The 9,884-nt window shown below is 41.7% G+C and overlaps 1 long non-coding RNA gene across 1 annotated transcript; it reads right to left on the minus strand.

Moving 5' to 3' along the window:
* Positions 1–8,332: 8,332 nt before the first annotated feature.
* Positions 8,333–9,629, minus strand: LOC135515377 (uncharacterized). Its single transcript, XR_010451803.1, has 3 exons — positions 8,964–9,629; positions 8,642–8,802; positions 8,333–8,564 (listed from the first exon to the last, which is right to left on the minus strand). It is a non-coding gene; the product is annotated as an uncharacterized LOC135515377 (long non-coding RNA).
* Positions 9,630–9,884: the final 255 nt, after the last annotated feature.

Genomic DNA, 9,884 nt, shown 5'->3' on the forward strand with positions numbered 1-9,884 from the left:
CAGCGGAGACCTCTCCTTATCAGACTTCTCAAAGTGCTGATGAAGGAGAGGCACTGGGTCGTGTTCATCAGGGCACGATTTAGCATAAAGTTTTGAAAACGGAATATGAAAAAGAGCAATCTCATTGGACAAGGTCCCATCCCCCCTGTAACCTTGCCTTCTCCAGTTGATGGACCACGTTCTCTCTTTCATAGGCTGGGAAGTGGTGTGGTCCCACCTCCCCATCCCCCAGCCTCTGTCTGGTGATGGTCATCCTCAGCAGATGTGGACCAGGGAGAGACGGGTGAAACAGAGGGAGGAACAAGGGACAGATTCACTCACAAGTTTGAGTTTGCCTGAGAGAGATGCATGTTTGTGTGAGAGTGTGTATTGTGGCCTCCCGGGTGGCGCAGTGGTTAAGGTCGCTGTACTGCAGCGCCAGCTGTGCCATCAGAGACTCTGGGTTCGCGCCCAGGCTCTGTCGTAACCGGCCGCGACCGGGAGGTCCATGGGGCGATGCACAGCGATGCACAGCGACCCTTGTGGCGTGACGGGCGCAGTGCATGCTAGCCAAGGTTGCCAGGTGCACTGTGTTTCCTCCAGCGCATTGGACTTTCAACCTTCGTCTCTCCCGAGCCCGTACGGGAGTTGTAGTGATGAAACAAGATACTAGCTACTAAACAATTGGATACCACAAAATTGGGGAGAAAAAGGGGTAAAAAAAGGGGTAAAAAAATATATAATAATGTGTGTGTGCGTGTCCCTGGGCATCAGCCAGTCTCTGATTCAGCTCCTTCCCTCACGTCTCTCAACAGCTGAGCCAAGTTGGGGAGTGCATTCTTATTATTTATTTTTCTCATTAATCTAAACACAGTACCTCATAATGACAAAAACAGGTTTTGCAAATGTATACAAATAAATAAATAACTTAAGTATTCAGACCTTTTGCTAAGAAACTTGAAATTCGGGGGAGAAGGGCCTTGGTCAGGACGGTGACCAAGAACCTGACAGAACTCCAGAGTTCCTCTGTGGAAATGGGAGAACCTTCCAGAAGACAAACCATCTCTGCAGTACTCCACCAATCAGGCCTTTATGGTAGAGTTGCCAGACGGAAGCCACTCCTCAGTAAAAGGCACATGACAGCATGCTTGTATTTGGCCAAATGGCACCTAAAGGACTCTCAGACCATGAGAAACAAGATCCTCTGGTCTGACGAAACCAAGATTGAACTCTTTGGCCTGAATGACAAGCGTCACGTCTGGAGGAAACATGGCACTCTCCCTACGGTGAAGCATGTTGGTGGCAGCATCATACTGTGGGGATGGTTTACAGCGGCAGGGACTGGGAGACTAGTCAGGATCAAGGAAAAGATGAACGGTGCAAAGTACAGAGCGATCCTTGATGAAAACCTGCTCCAGTGCGCTCAGGACCTCAGACTGGGGTGAAAGTTCACCTTCAAACAGGACAAAGACCCTAAGCACACAGCCAAGACAACACAGGAGTGGCTTTGGGACAAGTCTCTGAATGTCCTTGAGTGGCCCAGCCAGAGTCCGGACTTGAACCCTTCTAACATCTCTGGAGAGACCTGAAAATAGCTGTGCAGCGACGCTCCCCATCCCTGACAGAGCTTGAGAGGATCTGTAGAGAAGAATGGGAGAAACTCCCCAAATACAGGTGTGCCAAGCTTGTAGCGTCATACTCAAGAAGACTCAAGGCTGTAATCGCTGCCTAGGTGCTTCAACAAAGTAGTTAGTAAAGGGTCTGAATACTTATGTAAATGTGATATTAGATTTTTTTTTGTATTATAAATTTCCTACAATTTCTAACAATCTGTTTGTGCTTTGTCATTGTGGAGTATTGTGTGTAGATTGATGAGGGGGAAAAACTATTTCATCCATTTTAGAATAAGGTTGTAACGTAACAAATGTGGAAAAAGTCAAGGGGTCTGAATGCACTGTACATATAAAAGTATGTGGACACCCCTTAAAATTTGTGGATTCGGCTATTTCAGCCACACCCGTTGCTGAAAGGTGTATAAAATCGAGTGCACATCCATGCAATCTCCATAGACAAACATTGGCAGTAGAATGGCTTTACTGAAGAGCTCAGTGACTTTCAACGTGGCATCCTATCATAGGATGCCACCTTTCCAACAAGTCAGTTCGTCAAATTTCTGCTCTGCTAGAGCTGCCCCGGGAAGCTTTAAGGGCTGTTATTGTGAAGTGGAAACGTCTAGGAGCAAAAACGGCCACAAAAACTCACAGAACTGGACGGCCAGGTGCTGAGGTGCGTAACACGTAAAAATCATCTGTCCTCGGTTGCAACACTCACTATAGAATTCCTAACTACCTCTGGACGCAACGTCAGCACAAGAACTGTTTCAACATGACAATGTCCCCATGCACAAAGTGAAGTCCATACAGAAATGGTTTGTCGAGATTGGTATGGAAGAAATTGACTGGCCTGCACAGAGCCCTGACCTCAACCCATATCGAACACCTTTGGCATGAATTGGAACGCCGACTGCGAGCCAGGCCTAATCGCCCAACATCAGTGCCCGACCTCACTAATGGTCTTGTGGCTAAATGGAAGCAAGTCCCCACAGCAATGTTCCAAAATCTAGTGGAAAGCCTTCCCAGAAGAGTGGAGGCAGGCTGTTGTAGCAGCAAAGGGGGGACCAATTCCATATTAATGCACATGATTTTGGAATGAGATGTTCGACAAGCCGGTGTCCACATACTTTTGGTCATGTTGTGTAGTTCACCTGGGAGAGGAGGAAGAGATAGAGGGAGAGATAGAGGAAGAGATAGAGGAAGAGATAGAGGGAGAGATAGAGGAAGAGATAGAGGGATAGATGGAGAACAAAAAGAGATGGAAGTGAAAGAGTGGGAGAGTCACAGATGCAAAAAAAAAGCCTGGCTTTAAGGCTGAACTGGCAAAGCTTCAGATGAGCCTTGTCCATCATCATTGTGATAAAGTGACAAGAGTTTTAAGAATATGAATTTAATGGTCAACAGCAGCACAATTTACCTGATTGCGTTTTCTGGTGGTAAAGACGAATCTCCATCTCAAAACAGAACACACATTTAAGAAGTAATAGAAATACTAAAAATGCAAAGATTTACTACTTGACCGGTGTCCAGCTCTTTGGACAGGATCAGGAGGGCCTCCTTACTCTCCAGCTTATGCTTCAACACCAGGAACAATGGAACAACATATAGGATGGTACAGAAAGGGACATAACACCGCTTACACTTACACACCAGGAACTACAGTGCCTATAGAAAATCTACCTTGAACTTTTTTTCTTCACATTTTGCTGCCTTAAAAAAAAAATCTAAAGAGGGATCAAATTCAAATAAATCCTACAGATCTAGATCAAATAATCCACATTGTCAAAGTGAAAGAAAGATATTTTCCAAATTGAGAAAAAACAACAACTGAAATAATTGGATATGTCTCCACCCCCCAGAGTTAATACTTGATGGAAGCCCCTTTGGCAGCCATTACAGCTGTAAATCATTCTCATTAAGATTCTACCTACTTTTCACAACATACTGTCTATTGTTTTGGATGGACCAGGCGGTAGACTACCAATCGCTTTGTGCTAAAATACGTTGTGTGGGGTATATGCACACAAACAACCCTAGAATACATAGACTTGGCTTCATAATCGTAACAAAAGATGTATATTGAGACTTTAATTTCTCCTTCCATATGGCAACCGTAGTTCTATTCGCTAATCATCACTGATGGCTCACGCAACCGATTGTCACAGGGTTTTTGCAGAGCACTCACCTCGCTGACCAGGCCTTGCCAATCACTTTCACTCCTTTTCAAGCTATTCACATTTTCTTGGCGTCTTCCCGACACACGCAGATGTCACGGTTTTTCCTGCGTTAATCGGTTAAGGCTACAATTGTGTTCTTTCAGCAAGGTGAATTGAGATTCTCCTCCGCTGGCTGCTATGTTTAGGTCTAACGTCAGCTGTTGTTGGTGGGCAGGGATGTCAGAGGGTGGACATGTTCACAATAAAATTATATTTTATCCTAGGTGTATTGAGAGAGGTGCTCGGGGACTTGTCATGTATGATTCGAGTAGCTTCAGAACAGTTTCTCAAAGAGAATATGAGGAGGTCCTTTTAAAGGTATTTTACTTACTTTTGCCTTTGGGGTTTTGCTCTTGAGGCAAAAGGGGTCCCCTATACGGTCAAAAATATTGCATAGAAATGATCTAATTTGACAGAAAAGGGCACATGAGTTATGCTGTATAATGTGTTATATGAACCATACAGGCAACTCTCAAGCCTACATTAAGGTGTGGGCTTCTTGTGGGCAACTTACATTGTGTTCACTCCAGGACTTATCACTCTTCTTTCCCTCCAGGTTTCCATTATGTTCAGGCAGCCCCCTCAAGCCTTACATGGAGCCTAAATAGTTAATTGTGTTGAACACTGCAGGGAGACCAAGCATTGATCACTGGAATATCAAGAAAAAGCTTAGAGTTCAGACAGACAGGCTGTCAATTCAATTTCTTTATAGGGATGAATTAATAGTATAACAAGCTTTTAATAAAACAACCATGGCTGTTACATTACAGTAACATTTTCTGCCATGATCAGGACAACAACAAGGGCAGAACGTTCTGTCAACCAAACCGTTGCAGCGTGTCATTTGCCCCAAAATAACCATACAATTTCAATAGGCGGAATTACGTTGGGAATTATGCAACAATTTAACAGTCATTTTTGAAGAAAGTATTTAATGGCTCCAGCATCAAACATTCTCTTACATGAACAATCATACATGACTACATACCCTAGTAGGGAACAGTTAAAAGTGTTCCTCCATAAAATCTCCCACTCAGAATGCATGACAATCACTGGGCCTGCAGGCTAAAATAGAATAATGAGTAGCAAACCCTTTTTATACACTGCTGGCCTATGTACCATATAATATATTTTTTGTGACAATCTAATAGAAAGTATTCCTGAAAATATTATACTGAAATCAACCATTTTCCTTCAAAACATAGTGTCAAATTTGCACTAATCTATTTACTCTAAAGAATGGTTGATATATATAAACATAAATATATTGAATTTCAACAGCATCTTCCAAATGAAAAAAGGTCTGTGTTTACACAGCCCAATTCTGATATTTTTGGTCTTTTGACCAATCAGATCAGCTCTATTGCCAATAATTGCCAATAATTGGGCAAAAAATAATAATAATTGGACTGTAAACACATACTGTGGGGCAAAAAAAGTATTTAGTCAGCCACCAATGGTGCAAGTTCTCCCACTTAAAAAGATGAGAGAGGCCTATAATTTTCATCATAGGTACACTTCAACTATGACAGACAAAATGAGAAAGAAAATCCAGAAAATCACATTGTAGGATTTTTTATGAATTTATTTTCAAATTATGGTGGGAAAAAAGTATTTGGTCACCTACAAACAAGTAAGATTTCTGGCTCTCACAGACCTGTAACTTATTCTTTAAGAGGCTCCTCTGTCTTCCACTCGTTACCTGTATTAATGGCACCTGTTTGAACTTGTTATCAGTATAAAAGACACCTGTCCACAACCTCAGACAGTCACACTCCAAACTCCACTATGGCCAAGACCAAAGAGCTATCAAGGGACAACAGAAACAAAATTGTAGACCTGCACCAGGCTGGGATGAATTGAATCTGCAATAGGTAAGCAGCTTGGTTTGAAGAAATCAACTGTGGGAGCAATTGTTAGGAAATGGAAGACATACAAGACCACTGATAATCTCCCTTGATCTGGGGCTCCACGCAAGATCTCACCCTGTGGGGTCAAAATGATCACAAGAATGATGAGCAAAAATCCCAGAACCACACCTAGTGAATGACCTGCAGAGAGCTGGGACCAAAGTAACAAAGCCTACCATCAGTAACACACTACGCCGCCAGGGACTCTAATCCTGCAGTGCCAGACGTGTCCCCCTGCTTAAGCCAGTACATGTCCAGGCCCGTCTGAAGTTTGCTAAAGAGCATTTGGATGATCCAGAAGAAGATTGGGAGAATGTCATATGGTCAGATGAAACCAAAATATAACTTTTTGGTAAAAACTCAACTCGTCGTGTTTGGAGAACAAAGAATGCTGAGTTGCATCCAAAGAACACCATACACACATGGGGCGGCAGGGTAGCCTAGTGGTTAGAGGGTTGGACTAGTAACCGGAAGGTTGCAAGTTGAAACCCCTGAGCTGACAAGGTACAAATCTGTCATTCTGCCCCTGAACAGGCAGTTAACCCACTGTTCCTAGGCCATCATTGAAAATAAGAATTTGTTCTTAACTGACTTGCCTAGTTAAATAAAGGTAAAATGAAAAATAAATAAAAATACCTACTGTGAAGCATGGGGGTGGAAACATCATGCTTTGGGGCTGTTTTTCTGCAAAGTATTGAGATTAACTTTTGTTATTGACCAAATACTTATTTTCCAACATAATTTTCAAATAAATTAATTAAAAATCCTACAATGTGATTTTCTGATTTTTTTTTCTTCTCATTTATTCTGTCATAGTTGAAGTGGACCTATGATGATACTTACAGGCCTCTCTCATCTTTTTAAGTGGGAGAACTTGCACAATTGGTGGCTGACTAAATACTTTTTTGCCCCACTGTATATGTCAGCATCATGAGCTTAGTTCCTCTGCATTAAAAAAAATGCAGAGATCACGTCGTCTTGTATTCCAGTTCTGTTTCTTAGCCAACTTGTAAACGCATCCAAAGAGATCAGGAAACGTTGTCACCAGATCTTTGCAAACTCAGCAGGCCGCATCTGCATCCTTATCCGCAACCTTAGTGCTACAGAAAGACAGGAAACACAAAAGCCATTTTCTATGATGTCAGTGTTGGGCAGTTTCAACATACTGTGACGTCAATTACAGAGGCAGATTTGATTAACAGAAATCAGAGGAAATCTTATTATCTAACTTTGTCATGCATAGGTGTAATAGTTGGCAGGGAAGTCAGGCGCAGGAGAGTCAAATGGAGTGTAAAATGGAGTCTTTTAATAAAGTTCCAAGAGTATGCTCCATAACAATAAATGTACAAACAAACAGAACATAGGTACGAGGATCCGACGCGCACCTATACAACAATCACACTACACTGACAATAAAACAATCTCTGACAAAGACATGAGGGGAAACAGAGGGTTAAATACACAACAGGTAATGAATGTGATAGAAAACAGGTGTGTGGGAAGACAAGACAAAACCAATTGAAAATGAAAAAAGGATCAATGATGGCTTGAAGACCGGTGACGTCGAATGCCAAGCACCGCCCGAACAAGGAGAGGCAACGACTTCGGTAGAAGTCGTGACAAACTTGATATCTGGTATGTCATGTTAGGATTTGAAATAAGTACAGTATCTATTCAATTCCCCAATTGATTGAAATGTAAACCAATTTGAAATTTAAATCAGTGCCACTAACACTAATTGTTGTATTTTGACTTAATAGTGTGCATCAAGGTTCCGTATGAAGCGCAGTAACCCCAATGTGTTCTCAGTGGAGGCCTTCTTTTTACCTTCCATCTTCTGGATCAACAAACGGGGCAGCTGTGAAGACAAAGAATTGCTGTGTAGCGTTAACATTGCTTTACACTCTCATAAATGGCTTGTGGTGGTAAGTAGTGAATAAAGCGTTGTCTGGCTAACCTTGGATTTCCACTGATAGAAGGATCTCTTCTCAACACCTTGGTCTAGCGCTTGAACGAGCTCTGGGTCAGCATTACAATGGTTCTCTGCCTCCTCCTGATTCCCAATTTTTATCAAGTAATCCAATCTCCTGATCAAACGGTGTACATCAATACATTTGAAACAAATTACAGGGGAAGTTATGTCCATGTTGTAATTTCCCTCTCAGTCTCATGCTAATCAGTTTAAGAATGGCACTGCCTCATAATTCGGCCCATCACTTGATGTGATGGGAAGCCTCAAGTGATGCAAATAGGTGTAAGTCTCTGGCAAAGGTGTCTATGTAAGGTAAGGATTTCAAGCCATATATAATGCAAATCTTGCATGATCATAAAACCTAAGGCATCTGCAAACTTTATCGAAAGCTAACTACCTTTACACTTGGTTTATAATTTGTTGAACAGATTACATTTGCTTTAATGCATTAATACATTTGAATAATATTAATTATTGTATTTATGCACATAGAGTAATATAATTGTGTCACCGTGTCAATCATGTAATTGTAACTAGAATTTAGTTTTATCTCCATGTGTATTATTATTTTCATTATTACCTATTATACACAAAGACATACTAATAAAACAACTTTTCAAGTGACAAATAAGGATTTTCACCTCTGTGGTTTCCAGAAGAGGGGATGATTCAGGGTCTCCTCCACTGTAGGTCTCTCAGCAGGGTCTTCATTGATCATCCACTCAATGAGGTCCTTTGCCACCTCGTCTGACACATGTTCTAGTGTATAAGTCCCCCTGATTATGTTTTGATTATGTTCAAGTTCATCACCAAGTGGACCTTCAAAGGGGTGGTGTCCACCAGAAAGGATGTAGTATACCAACATCCCAGCCACCTGAAATTACAACAATCATTCAGTCCATTGCTCTACAAACAGGTAATATTATGTATTATATCTTCACGTTGCTCAACCTGTATATCAGAGCTCCTCTTATATCCAGAGCCTTTTTTGTCTAACATCTCCTTGGCCATCCAGCATTTTGTTCCTGCAGGGACTCTGTATAGAGTTGTTTGTTCCACTGTCAATCTGCGACTTATGCCAAAATCTGCCAATTTTGCATTTCCGTTGATACCTGCAAAGGATAAATAATATCACAATATCATGCTTTTCATAAGTATAGGTACTAGAAAATGACTTTATGATACTGCATATGGCTTTTTAACACAATGATGAAAACCATGTATTAGATTTAGAGTGAAAGGCTTAACTGTGCAATACTATAGTATCTCTCACCTATCAAAACATTCTGAGGTTTGATATCCCGATGAAGGACTTGGTAGTTGGACCATGAAGGACACTTAAACTGCGGAGCACCTCTTGAGTGATTTTCATCAGGGCATGAGTGTCGTCGTTGGATAGGTGTGTATTAATGTACTCATCCAGAGTGTATTCACAGAGCTGAAGAGCAAGATAACCAAAGAAACTGTCTTCTGCAAAGTCCATGTATCTCACAATACAGCTACTGTCAAGCTCTGGAAGACATAAAAATCCTTTCTCATTCTTGAGAAACTGACAGTTTGACCTGATCATTCTCTTTATGGCTACTTCAATGCCATCATCCCTCAGGCCCAAGAAGACCTCAGATCCATCACTTCCCTTTGCTATGCGAAAGTAATCATCATCATATATAAGAGTGAGGTTTCCTACTTTATAAACTTTACATTCATCCACGTTGGCAAGCTTCTCTAACTGTGTCTCCCACCGCTTGCTGACTTTGATCCATTTGCGCTGCGATGGTGACGTGTCAGTGGTGGGGTGGAACGGCTTGACACTAGAACACTCATCAAGGCCAGATTTCTCAACAGGAGTAGATGAAGTATTGAAGGCTAAACATGCATTATTTTCTTGAGTGTCTGTCTCTTCTTTTGGTATGTCTTGTTTTTCTGCCGTTCTCCTCTTCATATTCTTGGTTTCTGACAAATGACTGTCTTTTGAATCTTCACTTGTTGACTTGGAGACAGAACGTTGTCGGTCTAAGGACATGTTTAAATTGCTCAGCTTTACTTTCAGGTTTTCATCCCTTCCCCATTTAAGTAGTTCTTCAGGTACCAGAGTCAGTCCCAGAGAGCTGATGTAACCAGGAACACAGCTAAATGTGTAAAGATCTGCTAGCAAGGCATAGGCATACATCTTCAAATCAGAGGGATAACCCTC

The sequence above is a fragment of the Oncorhynchus masou genome, chromosome 27 (assembly GCF_036934945.1).
Source record: "Oncorhynchus masou masou isolate Uvic2021 chromosome 27, UVic_Omas_1.1, whole genome shotgun sequence".
In the NCBI taxonomy this organism is placed as follows: Eukaryota; Metazoa; Chordata; class Actinopteri; order Salmoniformes; family Salmonidae; genus Oncorhynchus; species Oncorhynchus masou.